At 40.8% G+C, this 21,045-nt stretch overlaps 1 protein-coding gene and 1 pseudogene across 2 annotated transcripts in view; one reads left to right on the forward strand and one right to left on the reverse strand.

Annotated features, from left to right (window-relative positions):
* The window catches only part of LOC117271535 (junctophilin-1-like), a 258,838-nt gene that overhangs the window by 53,936 nt on the left and 183,857 nt on the right, over positions 1-21,045 (reverse strand). Inside the window, exon 7 of one of the 2 annotated variants that reach the window (XM_033649755.2) lies at positions 6,063-7,201. The exons of the other annotated variant lie outside the window; for it this stretch is intronic. The gene's annotated coding sequence lies outside the window, so the exon portion shown is untranslated. Of the gene's footprint in view, positions 1-6,062; positions 7,202-21,045 lie in introns of those variants that run through there. 2 annotated transcript variants of the gene reach the window in all.
* On the forward strand, positions 4,054-5,705 carry LOC144464981 (uncharacterized; annotated as a pseudogene).

Below are 21,045 nucleotides of genomic sequence, written 5' to 3' on the forward strand. Positions count from 1 at the left end.
ATTCGTCAGGTTTTTATTTTGTAGACAATCAATCTGTATTTACAGCGTGATGGGATGACAGTACAATGAAAAACGTGGCATACGTCCTTTTCCACGGCAAAGTTCAGATGTATCAAGAGTGAAATGACCGTGGAAATGTGCGGTGCCTCACACCAACTTCATGACTGGCGTACGCATGTTTCTACAGCTGTTGATCCTTTGGCGACACGAGAGGTGATGCTGGGAAACTGTTATAGTGATGTGCACATCAGAGATACATTAACACTGATGAACAATTAACACACCCACGTGTCTGTAATTGGATGAGTGGATATAAAGGCATGAGCAAAGTGGTGGCGATAATACCGTTAACAACAATGGCTGCTTTAGCAGTACTTGCCGCATTGGTTCCCGAGGGCAATCCTCCTGGAACTGTGCGCAGAGCTGCGGCCGGCCTTGGAACGCGATACGGCGAGGAGCCCTGCGCTGCCTGTATCCATACAGGTGCTGACCACACGGGGGCTCCTAGCAACACGGGCATTCCAGAGGGAGCCGACCGATCGGGACTGTGCCAGTCGACCCTGAGCCGAGCCATGCCAGCTGTGTGGGACGGAATTATCCATATGTCAGCCAGGTACATCAAATTCCCAAATGCAGCTGAACAGGCCAACATTAAAGCACAAAATGCAGCGAGAGACGGTTTTCCTAATGTAATGAACTGGTGCTCGGAGAAACGCACAAGAATTCCAATGTACCTCCATCGCAGGATGAATTTGATTTTGTCAACAGGAAGCATTTTCATTCGATCAATGCACAGATCATATGCGACGCGCAAATGCAATTAACCAACATTGTGGCGAGGTGGCCCGGTTCAACACACGATTCATAGCCTACATTCTGAGTAACAGGGGGGTTGGGAACAGACTACAAGCTGGCACTGTGCAAGATGGGTGGCTTTTTGTTGAGTAAATAATTTATTTGTCTAATTGTCCTAATATTAATCCCCCTGGTGCGCATTGAACATGTGCCGCCCGCAAATATTATCCTGTCTTCACAGAATCAGTACTAGTCAGTGGTACAAGTTAGTGACTTGCTGTTTTTTTGCTGGTTAAACTACAGCTTCAGAGCTTTCTATCATATGGACGCCCATTTCCGCCACTTGATGGAAAAAAATAAGATCTAATAACTCAAAATAATGAGATACTAAGTCAAAATTATGACTTGCTAAGTCAAAATAATGAGATACTAAGTCAAAATAATGACTTGCTAAGTCAAAAATAATGAGATACTAAGTCAAAATAATGACTTACTAAGTCAAAATAATGACTTGCTAAGTCAAAATAATGAGATACTAAGTCAAAATAATGACTTGCTAAGTCAAAATAATGAGATACTAAGTCAAAATTATGAGATACTAAGTCAAAATAATGAGATACTAAGTCAAAATAATGACTTGCTAAGTCAAAATAATGAGATACTAAGTCAAAATTATGACTTACTAAGTCAAAATAATGAGATACCAAGTCCAATAATGAGGTGAATGAGTACAGTTACAGCCTTCGACAATCCATACTCTTCATCTCTGTCACGATGGATAACATCATTGAGGGATACTAACTCAAAACAGTGAGGTAATAAGTAATTTGATTGGACGAGAGGCATTCCGTGAGTGCTGATATAGAGTATAACATCACTGGGACTTGTAACAGTAAGATCACTCCGCTCACAGGTGTTAAAAATATAAATACAGCCGTTAATTAACCAACTGTCACACTCACTACATTGACGCAAACTGACACTAGCGTTACACCAAGAAGATGGATACTTTCCCCAAAATCACATTTGAATTAAATTATGAGTGGTTGTCAGGAGAGGACGAGGAAAAGGAAAGCTAGGACTCTTCTGTGCAGACCTCCAGGTGTGTTTGTGTAACATCAGCTGACCTCGACAAATTGGAGAGGAGCACAAATGAAGCGAACACGGTCAGGAATTATCAATGATCATCTGATGAGGTACTGATGAGGATGAGGGAGAGTGGAAGCTGAATCTGGCCGTGCCAACATTCAGGTTTGCCAACATTTCATCAGCCGAACTGGACAAAGTTACACAGCTGCAGATCAATGTAAATACAAAGTAGCTTGTGAGTTCCTGGCGTGTGTGCTGCGTTGCCTGGCAACAGACCGGGGGAACTCTTTTTTTTCGCGGAGCTACATAACATACTTAGATAATTTATTCCATCGTCTTTTGTTAACATTTCCTTACTCAGCATTGCTGTTTAAGCTGTTGTTGAACTGTTGTATAAAAGCAATATCACAACTGAAGCGATAAAATCACTCATGTTTATGCTCTGAGTCTCCGTTGCTGTGGTTACAAACTAGCGGTTGACCCAGCGCAATAATTTAGAACCTGTCATCAGGCACAGATATCCTGCAGCCAATCAGAATTGAGTATTCACCCATACCATGGTACGAACAGAGTTTTGGGTAGCCGATGTGTGCAATGCAGTGCCAACGCATAGCTCCAGTGCTTCAGTAGCCTAGGCTAAAGTTAGAAGTGCTACACTACCAGAAGGACTCAACAGACACGCCTCGTGTCTCCATACGGTATTCAGAAATTTGCTATATTGTAATCACAGGCTAAACAAGGCGTAACCTTATTTATGTGCTTGCGCTGCAATATCACTATAGTAGAGAGCTATGATCTAGCGCAACATCTTTGGGACTCGGACCTCAAGATGGGTTGTGATGCACAAAACAGTCATTTCGCCCCTTAATGTCAGTTGCTAAGCTGCCGTCTTTTATGACGCTGAAGTTAGCTTTCGATTCGACAGCTTCCGATTCGGCACTTAGGGGGAAAGTTAAGGGGAAATTAACTTAATGTGCAGTGCGACTGTTTGTCCACTGATTGTCTGTTTTTTGTGACACTTCTTGTTTTCACATCAAGAAGTGTCACACAAAACAGACAATCAGTGGACAAACAGTCGCACTGCACATTAAGTTAATTTCCCCTTAACTTTCCCCCTAAGTGCCAAATCGTAAGCTCACAAATCGTAAGCTAACTTCAGCGTCGTCCCTCTTTTCATGTTTAGGTGATTATTGCTAATGTTTGCAAAATAGACTGAACTGGCATGAGCTAATTAAGCATTTGATTATTTACATTGGTAAGCGAAAGTGATTCATTTAAAACAATAGCCTAGCATACCAACAGTAGACTTACATCTTACTTCAGTAGTTTGTACAATATATGATTTCATTTTTAATTGTTGACATGTGAGATAATGTGAGATAATAAACCAAATTATTAAGGTGACACCTAAGTTAAGCAAAGCCTCACGTTTAATTATAATATTTATACAAGTTACAATGTAAAATCATTGCTCATCTGTTGCCCAAGACTTTTGTTAAATGTATGAATGATTATAGCCCACTGTAGCCTTCCTTGTAATGTATAGGCCTACTTACAGGATGGATGACCTAAGTGACTTCTTGAGACAGTAATATTATAATATAACAGTAATATTCCTGAGGAAACAATAGAGGCCCTGGAGCAAGAGAAGGTAGGCTACTTGACTGTAAAAGCACAATATTTCATTCAAACAACTGTAGGCCCACTTTTCATGGTAATTTTCTGACTATTGGCTTTCTTGCTGTTTCCTGAAACTCAACATAACTAAATGTTATCAGTAGCCTAATGATTAGGTCATCTAATCAGGATCGATGTTTTTTAAACAATTGCATTTTCCATATTTAGATTGATGCTACCACCATATTGCTGATGACAGATGAAGACTTGAAGACTTATTTGCCATGGGGATCACCTTGCAGTGTTTGCATTTTGTAGGAGGAAGGAAAACAGCCACTGCAACACTTGCAAATCAAAACTGTACGAGCGCCTGAAAAACAAATTGTCCAAAAGAAAAGCTTGTGATGGAGGTAGCAGCACAAACCAGGGAGAACAATTCCAACCAAGTCAGAAAAAAATGCTGTGAAGACAATGAGAAAAATAGAAACAGGATGGATGCACTATGATGAAAAAGAGGCTTTCAAGCAAGTGAGAGCCAAGCGAGGAGGGGGAACTAGAAAACTCGAAATTTCAAAGGATGCTCAGAAAAGGGATTTGATACAGGAGGCTACTGACCTGTTCTTTCCAAATGGGAAAAATAGTCTGGGGTCCTTAACAGATTTTGAGTTAGATATCAAAAATTATCAAGAGATTACACTTGATGAGGTGATGATAGTTGAACAAGTGTACCAGGACACAAAACTTTCTCTTCTCAGGTTTTATCTGACCACACAAAAAAACAAAAACAATGACAGACCACACAGTCACAGCCCAGGTTTGGCTCCATCTTTGGAAAGACAGGGGAGTGCTCAGTCGTCCACTTCACTCGTTAATGTTGCTACCCCCCCATCATCAGCTACATTTGAAACAGTCAGCCCTGAAATGCTATTTGTTGGAAGTAATGCAAGCGATGACAATTTTGAGTTTGCAGTGTATGCCACAGAGGATGGCAGGGAGGATGATTTTGAGAGCAGCAACATTGTTTTTGTAGGAAGCTTTTCTGAAAATGAACCACAGATTTTGGATGATACATTGCCTATTTCACCACAAGCCATGCCATCTAGTGAGAGAGTGAAGAAAATATTGGTTGTTCACAGAGGGCAGGTATTGCCAGAGCTCATTGCTCATTTCAGTGACGATAGACTTAAAGAGGCCGACATTAAAATCCAGCTTGTACTGCCAGATGGAAAACCTGAGAAGGCATATGATGATGGTGGAGTTGTGAGAGACTGTCTCTCAGAATTCTGGACTGAATTTTACGACCAGTGCACAGTGGGAAATACTTTTAAAGTACCTTTCCTGAGACGTGATTTTGGACAGCAGCAGTGGGAGAGTGTTGGTCGAATAATTGCTTTTGGATGGGAGAGAGAGAAATATCTTCCTGTGAAGATAGCACCTGTCATACTAGAGCAAGCTGCTTTGGGATATGTGAAGAGTGATTTAGTGGAGAACTTCCTGAAATATATGCCTGAATCTGAGCGTGCAGTATTTGAATCATGGCGATGAGATTTTGACACTGTTGATCAGGAAGAATTGACTGAGATCGTTGATAACCACAGCTGCAGAAGGATGCCAACAGCCAGCAATGTCAATGAAATCCTCCAAGAGCTTGCCCACAAAACGCTTGTCCAAGAGCCAGCCTATGTGATCAAGCAATGGGCAAAAATACTCAGCATGGCCAGGCACAACCTTCAGGACCTCAGCACAGTGTACGAAACACTGCAACCAACTGTGAGAAAGTTTTTGAAGTCCCTCACCTTCCCAGAGGCAATGGATGTCCACCACAAGGACATTCAAAAGTACCTCACTGCATACTTGAGGAATTCTGATATGCAGCATCTGTGTTTGTTCCTCAGGTTCTGCACAGGTTCAGATCTGTTCTTGGGGAAGAATATCATTGTTAACTTCACCCAGATTCAAGGTTTCCAGAGAAGACCTGTGGCCCATACATGTGGCTGTGTGCTGGAGCTGTCAATCCATTATGATAGCTACCCTGACTTCAGCTATGAAATGAACAAGGTGTTGAACTCCAATGTGTGGGTAATGGACATAATCTAACTCAATCAAGAGAGTACGTGTGTGTTTACGATTCATACACAATTTTGATAGAAAATCTTCTTTTCCTGATGTCAGTGACCATATGTCCATTTGTAAAACCTTACATAATATTGAAATAGTTGAACAGGTACATTAAAATGACTACATTTCTTGTTACCAGGTCATTTGTTAAGAATAATGCCATATGACATAATAGCATCACAGTAGTGAAGATCAAGAATGGCAAACATGTTCATTTGACTATTGTTGGTTGGCACTTTTGAGTAAAGAATCTGTCTATCAAGGTCTATGCAAAAATGTTTTTATTTTTTGTTCTTTTTAGTTTTGTTTTTGAACTATTTGACAATACGTTTTTGTTAAGTCACTTATGAAGTAACATTTGGCTGTCTTCAATGACAATTAAGTTTTAGGCCAAAGCATGTTTTTGTGCAAACACATTCCTCAAGTAAACATACAGTAGTCTTGGTGCAAGTCTTTAATAATGTTCATAATAAATAGCAATTCTGTTGCTTGTCTTATCTTAGGAGCCATCTGTTAAAGAATGTTCCACTGTGTTTTTTGATGTGACCATGTTGTTGTATTTGTCACAATTACAATTGTTATCCTGCACTGTGTAGTCATGTTATTTCATTAACAATATTAAGAAAAATGCTGTAGCTACTGTACTGTTACCGAGGATGTAACACACACTTCATGACATGCACATAGACAGCACTTAACTTGTAAATCAAGAGGTCAAAGAGGCTGCTGTTCTGGTGTGTCAGAAGGAGAGAAAAAGTCACATGACACATCAAAAATCCTTAGGGCCTGGAGCACAGTGGACTTCAACTTGGAACTAGCTGTTAAAACTAATCTATGCAATGTTGTTGTTTTTTTTTTTATCACAAACCAAAATATATAGAAAGGTAAGGAAAAGAATGCCACAAAAACATTTACACAATCATTTTGTTCCAAAATGAAAATAAATTAGCATGTGTTGGCAAGAATGCAAATACAAAACTAAAACTATACTAAAAGCATTGAGAGCAAATACATTTAGTGGGTCTTGTAAGGTTATATAGAAATGGGGCAAGAAACAAATCCATCTGACTTTACTATAATTCTCATACAGTATATTGTATAAAGACAGTGTCACTAATGTATTTGTACCTGTATTTCAGATGCCATGTACAATAAACAATACAGGGCATGTCTATGTACACTGGTAGCCTACAAATGTAATTCTATTTAACTGACACTTGTTCTCAAAGCGTTTCTGGCCCATAGGCCTACTTTACTCCCTCAGCCCATCATTAATCATTTGGCGAAGTCTAAGATAAAGGTCAGTAATTGCATATACATCATCAGACATTTCCAGGTTGTGCTCAGCCATAAGTTCCATACATAAGTGAAACACATCCTCGTCACAAGGATAGTCTTTAAAACAGCAGTCCTCTCGACATATTTCCATCGTCATTTCATCAACTGGCTGCAGGAAATTTGGTGCCCCATAAAGGTTGGGGACCGCATGCATTATGGAAGGGCGACCAGTGGGAGCCCGAGGATTGTTGGTTGTTCTTACACAATGGTCATTCCAGAAAGTTACAACCTCATCAAGCTCCTCCTGCAAGAGAAAGAATGAAAAGGTTTGTTAGAGAATAATCTTTGCTTAATTCTGTTATCATGTTGATTGGTGATGCAAATTAACTACTGTTGCCTAATTTACAGTGTAAATTTTCATGTGACTTTTGTTTACTTAATTAGTCCTAAACGTAGGCTAAAATGACATTTGTTTACACACAAAAATCTTTGTTTCATCCACTACAGTAACTTTTCAACAATTTTACAAGCCTGTGTTGTAAAATGAAAATAAAAGTAGAAAAAAAATCTAGAAAATGCCTTGTGAAAAAGGGGTTAAAATAGGGGGTGTTCGCTGTTGAGCTCATGAAAAGTTGACTGGTGGCTCTTAAAGTACAGTGACACTGTTAATATACTGCGGTCAAGCCAGCTGCCTGTCATTTTTACGTAGTCAAGCCAGCCGCTCCAACATTTCAAGTGCGCCTGTGTTGCAGCATTTACAGTAAATACACGGATAAAGTCAGCGCTAGTATACAACAGCATGTAGAAACTTATGGTTTTCAAAAGAAAATGTGAAAGGTAATATAAAGATGTCAGAATGATCCAACACTGGTTTTGAGCCATTAGGTCACATGACCTGGAAGCTATTGAGCTAAAATGTCAATTTTTTACATTAAAAAATGATTATAAAATATGAGGTGTATTAAACTATAATGAAATTGTGTGTCTTAACCTGCCAGTGTATTACAGTAATATGATCCTACACTGATTTTGAGCCATTAGGTTACATGACCTGGAAGCTATTGAGCTAAAATGCTATTTTTTTCATTTTTTTCTACCAGGTAATCTGACATAAAACCAGCGTTGTATCATTATGACGTCTTTTTTAAATTGCCTTTCACATTTTATTTTGAAAACCTGGAAGTTTGACTTTCTCAGCCCTATTCGTGTATTTACTGTAAAGGCCTCAATAAAGCATCGGTGGCTTAGTGGTAGAGCAGGCACCCCATGTACAAGGCTGTTGCTGCAGCGGCCCGGGTTCGACTCCAGCCTGTGGCCCTTTGCTGCATGTCACTCCCTCTCTCTCTCCCTCCTTCACACTTGTCTGTCCTATCAAATAAAGGCTAAAAATGCCCCAAAAAATATCTTTAAAAAAAGAAATGCATTCGTTTACCACCAATATTTATAAAAAAGGACACTGGTTAGCACTGACAGGGACAACTGGAGCCTACTGCACCTTTTGATAGTCTACTTAAAGCAGACCTATTTTACTGATAATAGGCTCCTTACACACTTTATGATTTTTATTTTTGAATGGAGTATTTTCAAGTACTTCCTCCAACAATGATGCATAGCCCTATAAGCAATAGGTTTTTAGGATACTGTACCTGTATGGTATTTTGGAAGCAAAACTGGATCAGTGATTTGTCAATGAAGCTGTAAGCAAAATACCCATCTGCTTTCAGCTGGTCAAAATGGTCCATCCAGAACTGGGTGCATTCACTTCTCAAGGTGCACCACCAGCGTTCAATTCTCTGATTACCACTATTTGGACCTAAAGTGACACACTCCACTCCATTGTCATCCTCAGTGTTGCGCAGAAACTTCTGCATCACTGCAAGGTGTGTATTCTCAGTACCGTGGTCTAATCTGACTCTTTGTGGGCATCCACTGATGTCACTTACAGCATCAGTAAAATAACCTGCGATAATTCGAGGGTTGCTGTTAGTTTTGAACGCCTCGAGCCATATAATTTTTCTCTTAATCTGACTTAGTATCTCATTATTTTGAGTTATTAGATCTTAATTTTTTTCCATCAAGTGGCGGAAATGGGCTTCCATACTATCAAGCCCCTGATTGTCTCGGTGTGTAAAGTACTCATGTCAATAAACCTGTGCGTGACATTTCTTAATTAGCCCCACCTTTTCCCTGGCGCACTTCTGCATTCATTTACAACAATAGAGAGTGATCCATCTAAGTGGTGTATTAGATTAACAAATGTAAACTGTAAATCCAGTTCACATAATTAATTAGGCTTGCGTGTGTTTCTCCCTGTCTATCCACAGTTGTAGTCCGGCTTTCAAGATGCAAATATCTCCATATTGTCCAGTTGACACTCCATCAAACTTTGTATGACAAGACAAGCACACTTCATCTTTGCGCACCCAGACAACTGCAGCCTATTTATGCATGCTGACAGGGCAGTAGTCACCATATACATTGAGGGGGACACGTACCCCTCCACCAATGCCCAAAATGTCCCCTCAATATATAACTGAAACTGAAAAACAAATATTATCTTGGAGGACATCATTGCACTTGGTTGACTATTTTTCTATTATCTTAGATGTAAATATTGCATGTTTCTTTCAGATAAAACACATTTTTGACTTGTGAATGAGTCAATGGAATTTCTTGCAATACTGAAAAAATACTGGCAATTATGTCCGCCTGGCACAAACCACATGTTTTGGACAACTGTGAAGTGACGGAATGTCCCAGCATCATGGTTCTTATATTGCCAGATTCCAGAGAGTCTCCCCTCTTCATATATGACAGAATATGTCTTTTTCCAACTTGCTATGGTGAGATACATGTAAAAATGTAAGAATTTAGGCACACAGATTTGTTTTTTTCATTGATATAAAAATTAATATAAAATACAGGCACATAGAAGGACATGGAATGATGGCAAATCTGGTTAGCCCAGATTGTCCTGAAAAAAAAAAACAAGATATAGCATGTGTATGTAGCCTTTATAATGACTGTGATATGAGCTTAAAAGTAAAGGCAGTAAAAATACCCCAAAAAGGCCTAGGGCCCAAAGGGTTAATTGTCTGCTTTCAGTTGACCCCAGACGACTCTCTGTTCAAACGGGGTCCCTGTTTGTCCCCTGCCTGTTTTGGCCACACTTTGGCGGTGGGTAGCCGTCCACCGCTTTACGTCCACCTTAATGTCGGACCACTTCTTTTTAAATTCTGCATGTGCACACTTTTCTGACCCCACAGCATTGGCAGCCTCATACACACTCTCCCACTCACTCCTCCTGTGTTTAGTATTGATGCCGGAGGACAGGGTGCCAAAAAGTACATTTTCGCGTGCCTCCACTTCAGTGAATAGCGTCTCCAGTTCGCATTCTGTGAGGATTTTCATTTTTCCCCGTCTTATTCATTCTTTTGTTTGTTTTCTGATCGTGCAGGGAGGGGAATCTCAGGTGCAGGGTTCATTTAAATATAATTTGCATATTTAAATGTGGGCGCGGATAGGGAGGGGCCGGGTACTCCAACATGTGCGCTCAATTCCACGTTGATGGGGATGTACAAAGAAAATGTACTTGGATTCATGTGTACGCAAAGATTGATATGTCTGGATGTTTTTGCGCGTACAACATTTTCTGGATTTAAGTGTATGCCAAGCTTCAGTAGGAAATCCAAGCAAGTCTTTGTACATGAGGCCCGTGGTGTTTTGTTGATGCTTAAAAATGTTTTAATATGTGTAGAAATATGTGTGAGAAAGCTCTCGTCCGTAAGCAACAATGGATCTAGTCATAGATATGCATACTCAGCATCTGGAAAAGCCAGTACAAGAAGGGAAGCGTGATCTGAAATAATAATACCTTCATAACTGCATGATTTAAGGTTTGAGATTAATTTATTGTCTAAAAAAGAAATACTCAATCTGAGCATAGGTGTGGAGGACATGGGAGAAAAAAGCATATTCTCATCCTGTAGGATATAAGAAACGGCAGGGATCAGAAAGGCTAACATCGGCAAGAAATGATTTGATACAGCTGGCAAATTTGAGTGGTGGGTTTAGAGGCGGAGCGATCTAACACTGGATCTTAATAACAGTTGAAATCCCCTCTGAGAATTAAAGAATGAGAATTTAGATCAGGGAGTTGAGAGAAAAATCTGTTGAAAAACTGCATCGCATACACATTAGCCAAAGTCACTGACTTATTATAAAGTTTGCCTGAAACAATAATAAAACGACCAAATTTGTCTGCTATAATGTTGGAGGACTCAAAAGGAATGTTTCTGTCAACCAGGATAGCCACACCCCTAGCCTTTCTTTTGAGATGTTTTAAGTGGGAAAATATTCTACCTCTCTTAACTGGACCATTCATCCCTTTGACATTCCAAGAAACAAATCTTAGACCTGCTCCCCCATTCCTCGTTAAATTAGCCATTATCAAAATGTAAAGTATATGAAATGACACAGCGCCTTGTTAAAGAAGGGAGAGGAAAAAGTATATGAACTACAATTACGATAACATAAATAACCGTGTAGGACCCAAAGCCTTTATTTTCCCTCCAAAAAAGCTCTCAGAAAGGAGAGCAAACAAACACATCTAAACATTCCTAAGCTTGTTCTAAGAACTAAAACTAGCAGCAGGACCCTATAAACTGTCACTTCTATATGACTTAATCCTATAATGTAACATTCTTAAGCAGAGAGGGCTCCAATGACTGCAAATATGCCTATAGTTTAAAACTGGTAGGGAGAGGATTGGCTGTGGACCACCTCCTTAAATGGATCCGGCATTATGCCCAGCCATTCAAACAGAAACACAAAAATGATGGATGCCATGCTTGCTAGATTGCATGGGGCTGTGGCAATCCAAGGACAGCTGGATAACATGGGGGCTATTCTAGCCTTGTATCAGCACCAGCTGGCCAAACAGTTGGAGGAGAAAGGCTCCAACGTAGTTGCTGAGGTACAGCAGATGTCCTCACTCCTTGCTAAAACTCATGAAAAAAGCCCACCCTGGATCCAGAGGTGTCAGCCAACTATAGACCAATTTCTAAGCTTCCCTTTCTTTCAAAGGTCCTTGAGAAAGTAGTCACAGACCAGCTGTGTGACTTTCTCCACGATAATAATTTATTTGAGGAATTTCAGTCAGGATTTAGAGTGCATCATAGCACTGAGACAGCACTAGTTAAAATTACAAATGATATTCTGATTGCTTCAGACAAAGGACTCGTCTCTGTACTTGTTTTATTAGATCTTAGTGCAGCATTTGATACAATTGACCATCAAATTGTGCTACAGAGACTTGAACATTTAATTGGCCTAAAGGGTTCTGCACTAAGCTGTTTTAAATCTGATTTATCTGATCGTTTTCAGTTCGTTCATGTTCATAATGAATCATCTCTACGTACTAAAGTTCGTTTTGGAGTTCAACGAGGTTCTGTGCTCTGATCACTTCTGTTCACTTTATATATGCTTCCCTTAGGTAACAGCATTAGAAATCACTCTGTAAATTTCTGTAAATCAATTAACTAAACTTCAAAAATGCCTTAAAGACATAAAAACCTGGATGAGCTCCAATTTCCTGATGTTAAATTCAGACAAAACTGAAGTTACTGTTCTTGGCCCCAGACACCTCAGAAATTCTTTGTCTGATGATATAGTTTCTCTGGATGGCATTGCTCTGGCCTCTAGCACTACCGTAAGAAACCTCGGAGTAATATTTGACCATGATTTGTCTTTCAGCTCCCATTTAAAACACACCTCACGGAATGTGTTATTTCATCTGCGTAATATTGTGAAAATTAGGCCTATCCTGTCCCAAAAAGATGCAGAAAAATTGGTCTATGCTTTTGTTACCTCTAGACTGGATTACTGTAATTCCCTATTATCAGGTATCTTTAATAATCTTTGAAAACTCTCCAGCTAATCCAGAATGCAGCTGTACGTGTACCGACAGGAACTAAGAAATGAGATCACATTTCTCCTGTTTTAGCTTCTCTGCACTGGCTCCCTGTAAAATCCAGAATTGAATTTAAAATCTTTCTCCTAACCTACAAATCTTTAAATGGTCAGGCTCCGTTATATCTTAGAGAGCTCATATTATCCCACTAGAACACTGCGCTCTGAGAATGCAGGGTTACTCGTGGTCCCTAAAGTCTCCAAAAGTAGATCAGGAGCCAGAACCTTCAGCTATCAGGCTCCTCTTCTGTGGAATCATCTTCCTGTTTCGGACCAGGAGGCAGACACCGTCTCCACATTTAAGACTAGACTTAAGACTTTCCTTTTTGTTAAAGCTTATAGTCAGGGCTGGCTCAGGCTTGCCTTGGACCAGCCCCTAGTTATGCCGACATAGGCCTAATCTGCCGGGGGACCTCCTATAATACACCGAGCACCTTCTCTCCTTCTCTCTCTCTCTTTCTCTCTCTCTCTCCTTTGCTAACACTCATGTCCTGTTGTAAAAGCCAGGGTAGTTGTAATTACATAGTTGTACCTTTGTAATAAGCACAAACCCCCTGCTCAAATAAACTGCCCTTCATGGGAATAATTAAGTCTGTATCTATAGATATCATTTAACGGCCATAATTCAATCTAAATGAAAGCTTCTAACTGGATTATTTTAATATTGCCAGTAACTTTAATACACTACTTAACGCTACTTAATGTTTCCAATTATCCAGCATCCAGTACAGACAGCTGTAGGCTGTTTTTGTTTCATAATAATCATTATGTGGAAAAATAATTTGTTTGAATTTCTGTCATTAAAAAGTATTTTGTTTTGTTTTTTGAAATGGTAAAAAAGAGAGAGAGAAATTCCACAGACTTCATGCAATGATGCTAACTGGCATGTCATCCAACACAATGTTGCTCACCTTCTTCATTGGGACGGGGAGGGGTAAAGTTATGGGGAGACAGGGCTGCTGCTTCTGACTCATCTGTTGTTGAGTCTGGTAAAAGGGACAGGGATGACTGATTTAATATGAATGCTAATAAGAATGCTAAACATTTACCTGCACTGATTAAATGTAGGTTAAAAAGGAGTGAAATGTAGGCTAACACTAGTCTGTAGCTAGCTTATTTCACTATGGACATTAAGCTAACAGGCTTATTTCTACCACTCACAGACTATAGGCTACCCACCTTTCTTGGAGAAAAACTGGGTCACATATAAGGCTGTGCAATTAATCGTCTGGTGATCGCAACTGTGATTTTGAGGTCAAACAATTGTAAAATTAATGAAATCGTGGGTAAAATATCTTTGGTCACGGACGCCTGGAGATGTTATTTTGTCCTCTGCGGAAGCCGCACATGCGCAATACCGCCCCCTCCCCTCCTCTCCTCTATTCACTCCACAAGCCAGTCAAGTAGGTGAACTACGAAGAATGCGAGGGGCAGGTGATCGCGGAAGATTTCAAAAACAGCGTGCGGAAAATGGCAGAGGGAGAGAGAGGTTGTGTGTGCGTGTGTGTGTGTGTGTGTGAGTGTGTGTGTGTGTGTGCGCGCGCGCGCGGAGGCACCAGGGCCGAACTCCGCCGTTGCGTGATACAGAGAGCAGAGGAGAATTGTAAACGCGTGACCATGTAGAGACAGAAATGACATGCCGTTGCATAAACAATATTAGTCATCACATGCGCCGCATAATCATTTGCTTAATCATGATTTCAGATTTGACCAAAATAATCGTTATTATGATTTTTTCCATAATAGAGCAGTTCTAGTCACATATTGACACCCTTTCTTTTGCCTCTCCTCTCTCTCCTTTCTCTCTTTCCTTTTTGAAAACCGGATTTTCTTTTAGCCCAGCCAGCAATGACATGTGGGGCCCAGATGGGTTAACCACGGGCTACATGGGTACTGTGTGGGCATGGGCTTTGGCTGGGTCAGATCAGTGGGTCCCATGTGGTTTTTGTAGTATGAGTCCCACATAGGAAGCCCATATGAGCTGACTGCATGGGCCCCATAGGGGACATGCATGCGCTATGTGGGCATCGGTCAGAACTGGGAACACATATATGGGCCCCACAAGGTATATTTATGGGCTAAGTGGGCATGGGTTTGAACTGGGGAACTATATATGGGTCCTGCATGGGTTTAAAGACATGGGTCCCACATAGGAGGCCCATATGAGCTGACTGCATGGGCCCCATCGGGGAAATGCATGGGCTATGTGGGCATGGGTTTGAACTGGGGAAACATATATCGGACCCACAAGGTATATTTATGGGCTAAGTGGGCATGGTTTTGAACTGGGGAAAGATATATGGGTCCTGCATGGGTTTAAAAACATGGGTCCCACATAGGAAGCCCATATGAGCTGACTGCATGGGCCCCATAGGGGAAAAGCATGGGCTACGTGGGCATGGGTTTGAACTGGGAACACATATATGGGGCCCACAAGGTATATTTATGGGCTAAGTGGGCATGGGTTTGAACTGGGAACACATATATGGGGCCCACAAGATATATTTATGGGCTAAGTGGGCATGGGTTTGAACTGGGGAAACATATGTGGGTCCTGCATGGGTTTAAAAACATGGATCCCACATAGGAAGCCCATATGAGCTGACTGCATGGGCCCCATAGGGGAAAAGCATGGGCTATGTGGGCATGGGTTAAAAGTGGGAACACATATATGGGGCCCACAAGGTATATTTATGGGCTAAGTGGGCATGGGTTTGAACTGGGGAAACATATGTGGGTCCTGCATGGGTTTAAAAACATGGGTCCCACATAGGAAGCCCATATGAGCTGACTGCATGGGCCCCATAGGGGACAGGCATGGGCTATGTGGGCATGGGTTAGAACTGGGGAAACATATATGGAGCCCACAGGGTATATTTATGGGCTAAGTGGGCATGGGTTTGAACTGGGGAAACATATGTGGGTCCTGCATGGGTTTAAAAACGTGGGTCCCACATAGGAAGCCCATTAAGGGGTGAATGCATGGGCCCCATAAGGGACAAGCATGGGCTATGTGGGCATGGGTTAGAATTGGGAACACATATATGGGCCCCATGAAGTATAATGCTGGGCTAAGTGGGCATGGATTCATAGAAGATACCCAGCCAGTTCATAGAAGACAAAATACAATGTACAGGTCACAAACCAATACATGGGGCTCTCACAGTTTGGACTCTGAACACAGCCTGCTGTCTGTTGGTACTCTGAATGCAGTTCAGGGCACTCATTCGATCTCAGCCAATTATACAGACCTGCCCTGATATCCTGCAATCAAGCTCGCTAGCTGCACCGGTCTATTCAGGAGTAACCTATTCGAGTAACTAAACCCCAACAGCCATACATAGCGACTGCCCTCTATGGGTTGAAACCCGGCTATTGCAATTGAATTTTGCTATTGTCTGAGATGGAGGCTGATGATGCTTTAGAGGCAGCTTCCATAACCAATCGACCTCGTTCTCCCCACCCTTGCTATAGAAGAGAGGAGAGAGAGAGAGAGAGAGAGAGAGAGAGAGAGAGAGGCAGAGCAGAGAGGTTGTGTGTGTTTGAAACAGGAAGCGGGAAGCACCTCATGAGGGTTTAGTTACTCTTTAAGCTCCATTCTTGCACTGAGCTAGATTGTTCTTCAGCAGACTGATCATCTGTTGCCAACCTTGCCTGCTCCTGACCTTTGCTTGTTGACTCCCTGGTAACCTACCAGCCATCTGTACTTGGATGCTGATATCTGTCTTTGCCCCTCACAGAACACCAAAGTACTTGAGCTGTCTGCAAGGCTGCTTTAATGCACGGGTTTACTTGGTAAAATGATAGGCCCCTGAACTTGGTAGGCCCCTGGGTTTCAGCTCAGGGGCCTACCAAGTTCAGGGGCCTATCATTTTGGGGTCATGATGAGCTGAAAAAGTCATATTGTTTTGTAACTTGTCAGGTTTTCTGTCAATCACTCTATACGCATGTTATGTGGCTGCTGATTGATCCAAATTACGAGTGACCCACGTGGGCCCCATGGCCTATGGGCCATGGGCTGACCTATCAGAATGTGTATAGCTAGTTTTGGGGTGTGTCCCTCTATGATTGAGTGACAGTTGCAAAATGTTGGGGAAGAAGTTTGCGAGCGGTGCCCAGAAAAGAAAAAAGCTTATTGAGAAAGGATGTCATTGACATCCTTCGTGATTTGGATTTTAAGGACATAATCAGGGCCTTTTCTTCAAAGAAGACCAGACGAAAGCACTTCTAAAAAGGTAAGAAAGTGCTGTATTTATTGCTAGCTTGTGCAGGTTTTAAATTGTTGTGGTTGTGCATTGTTTTAAGAGAAATGCATATTTGCTCAGATTTTTGTCTAGATTATACTGCAGATCTTCTAGAAATGTTGATCAGTTTCATCTTTTTGTACCTGGCATTAGGCCATGTTACTATCCATGGTGCTGAATGGAGTGTGCGTTTGTGTGTCTGTGCAGGTGCATGTGATTGGTTCACAGGGCCCGCCGAGGCCAGAGAAGAGGCTCCTACTTTGATCTGTTGCTGTTCTTTGCTTATGCTGTTATTATCAATGTTTGTGCAGACAGGTGATGGTTGGTGATGGTGATATTTTTCATAATATGGTGTGAAATCAAACTTTCACACATCTTGGTTTTATTATCACCATGAGTTGCTGTGTGTGGTTGTTATAAAAAGTGTCTTGTGTTTATGCTCAAGTGGGCTCAGTGATAAGTTAATCAAAATATGATGGTGTTGTCTGGCTCAAAGAGGGAAAACTCACTTTTGTATGTCCCGAAAGAAATGAATGCATTTTGTGATGTAGATTACCTAGATATTAGACTTTTCTATTATGAGAGTCTGTAAATCGAGGGGATGGGGGACTTACAAAACCTCTGAGACCAGGGCCTAACATTAGATTAAGGTGGCTCTGGCTGTCTGCTTTATCTCAAAGTGTTTAATGAAGGTCATTACCAACTTTAAAGCTTTTCAGTTGTGCTGCTTTTGGGCTCTGTACAGACCCGTTACAGAGGCTTTATCTTATTTGGAGTTATGACGGTAGATTATTGTCCAGTTTTACATAAGACACCATCTCTCGAAACACACTATACCAACTGCTCACACTCTCAGATTTTGCAGCATTATGTGGGAGAACTACATTGGCATTGAACATCTCAAGGTCCTCTGAGTTTGGCGAGGAAAGTCTGAGACTCTGAAACTGCTACCTCTGTGTCCCAACTTGATAAAGCAGAAGAAGATGGATGTGCGGAGCATTATCAACATTAATCAACAAATCTTAAATGTGTGAAGCTGTTGTCAGATGGTATACTTCTAATGCTGAGACGCTGTGTCTGGCATAGGGGCTTCACAGCACCGGGCCACATATGACCCCGACAGCCAATAGACCTTTTTCATGGCAGCCATTTTGACATGAAACACAAGTGATAATAAATGATACTAAAGTGATAAATGATACTAATTAAGGTTCCGATCCATCCAGGTCAAACAGAGTCAGGATGCTGCTATTGTCAGGGCTTTTTCTCAGGGAGTACATGTTCTCCTAAATAATTAGGAGCACAGAAGAATTTCAGAAATTTCTTGAAATATTATGGCTTTTCCTTGAAATTGTATGACTTTATTTCATCTATTAGTTATCTTTGCATTGATATTTGTATGTAATATAACATTTTGAGAATTTCCACAATTTTTTTTAAAGAAATTTCTAGAAAATATAGCCTTGGTATGGAAATGTTTTTCTCAATCAGTGCGCAATACACCTTCCAACCGCTAGTAGCGCAGTAGAAACCAATATGGATTGAGGAGAAAATGTCCAACTTCTGCGATAAAATGCATGTTTATTGAACAATAACAAATACAAACACCCGGAAACCCCCTGAAAACCTTCTCAACATCTATGGCTATGAGGTGAGTACATGTTTGATTTGAATGTTTATGGAGACATACATCTATAAAGACCCGTAGGTGCTACCAAAAAAAGGGGGGTTGTAGAAAAAGAAAAAGAGAGAAAAAGTTGTAAAATTTCAAGAAAAATAAATGCATCTTTGCAAAGAAAGTCATAACATTTTGAGGAAAAAGTCATAAATATTTGAAAAAAAAACTTTTTGAGGAAAATTAAGTCACATTTTTGAGAAGAAAGTAGTAATTTTTTTAGGGGAAAAAACATTTGAAAAAAAAAATTAAATTTTGAGAAAAAGGTTACATTATTTCATGAAAATCTTCATAAGACTTCAAAAAGTCACAATATTTCACCAAAAAGTGCTAAAATTTCTAGATGCAAGCCATTGTCTATAGTAAATGGGTTATATGCACACCTCCACCAAACAAGCTCATTCATAATAAAGCCAGCAGGCAGCAGCTAAATCGTTTTTTTTGAATGAATGATTCTCTATTTCTGTGTCCTTTATTATTAAGAATTTTACTGTATTTAATTGTTATTTGGTCAGGCAGTTCTTAAGACAGCTAAGGGGCCTGTATGCAAAGACCCCTTTTTCACGCTCGAAACGCAGACACACATCTGGAACGCAGCGGGCAAGCAGGCACACATCATCCGGACCGGTGGTTACACTGAAATGCTAAGTTTCTGTACACTGAGTGAGGTAAGTTAAAATATTATGTTACATCCAATAATTATGGAACGCTGCAGATTATGTACTGTACAGTGGTCTATATTTTTTGATTTGTGTTGTTATTTATTTCTGTCTTACATCTTCATAAACTAAAGTTACATTATTTTGCGCGACAGACGCTTAATATAATAACAAAATCTACTATTTATGGTGTTATGTCATTGTGTCATTTCTGTCTCTACATGGTCACGCCATGGTCTCCTCTGCTCTCTGTACGGCGCACGGCGGAGTTCCGCCACACACACAGGTGAGCACGCCCAAACTGCACCCCGAGCCCGGTGCAGTTTGTCAGCTGACAAAGTTATTGTTATGGGCAGTGTGTAAATAACCATCAACAGACTGCTGTTACGCACAGACAAACACGCTGTACTCATTTGGTGCTGAGCTTGTGTCGCGTTCAGGCATTGTCACGTAAATAACAACTTCCAGCACTTAAATAGGTCATAGCACAAAACAGCAGCATGTCAAGTGACTTTTTACTTTTATTATGTTCAATAAAATTGTATTTTCCTAAATCTTAAGACACCTCATATGTAAGCTAGACAGACATTTCACCTGCTCATTACTGTGCACACATGTACTGTATGTACTTAGTCTTAAAGAGCCCTTCTGGTGCCAGTAGATACATAGAAACATCCCAGCAGGCTGTGCTTTGCAAGCATACAAAAAAGTTTCACGCATGTGAAAATTATTTTTCATGTGTGTGCTTCACCTCCGCTGCTACAACTCCATCCTCGGGGAAACACTGCAGTGCGCGTTTTGTGCAACAGGTGGATGCGGTAGTCTACTGGTAGAATAGAGAGAGAGAGCTAAGTAGCGTTGAAGTAGAGTAGAGCAGGGCAGAGAGATGGAAGCAAAATATATGCTGTGGTGAGGAATATTGTAGAGCTGTTATCGGGATGTATGGTATGCAGTCTGTCAGTTTTATGAGAGACATGAGTGCTTTTACAACTACCCTGTTGACTCAACTTTTGTGGGGATTAGAACAGTGAAACAGCTCTTTCACCAGCTTCACGGTGTGCCCGTCACGGACTTAACAGAAAGACTCATACTACTTCCATTACAAGATGGGGATGTTGCCTTTCTTCAGTTACATAAACAGTGACTGACCCTTATGAACTTTGCAGCATGTCCTTGTACAGCATTGTGGAATTCATCGATGAGACACATGATGAACAGTTCGCAATGGCCATCATTCCATCATGTTGGTTGACTGAAGAACAGAACGAGTGTTTTTGGCCATCAGGCCATAATGTGACTAAGGCTGTAAAGGAGCGACAACAGCCACACGAGTGCTGGCCGAAATACACTGTCCGAGTAATTGGATGGGCAGGTAAGAAGTTTTCTGAATTCGACAAATACTCTGTCTATCTGTCATCTATCTATCTAGCTCAAAGTGGTGAGGTATTAAAAAAACAAAAATCGAATCAAGAGGGTCCCCAGCTTTTTTAAAAAAAAATGTATGACTTTTTTCTACACATTTCTCTAGGATTTTTCCAAAAGTTTATCCCATTGACATTGATTTGAACTTACATTCACAAAGAAAGTAATGTTATTCAGT

This window comes from Epinephelus lanceolatus, chromosome 12, assembly GCF_041903045.1.
Source record: "Epinephelus lanceolatus isolate andai-2023 chromosome 12, ASM4190304v1, whole genome shotgun sequence".
NCBI classification, from domain to species: Eukaryota; Metazoa; Chordata; class Actinopteri; order Perciformes; family Serranidae; genus Epinephelus; species Epinephelus lanceolatus.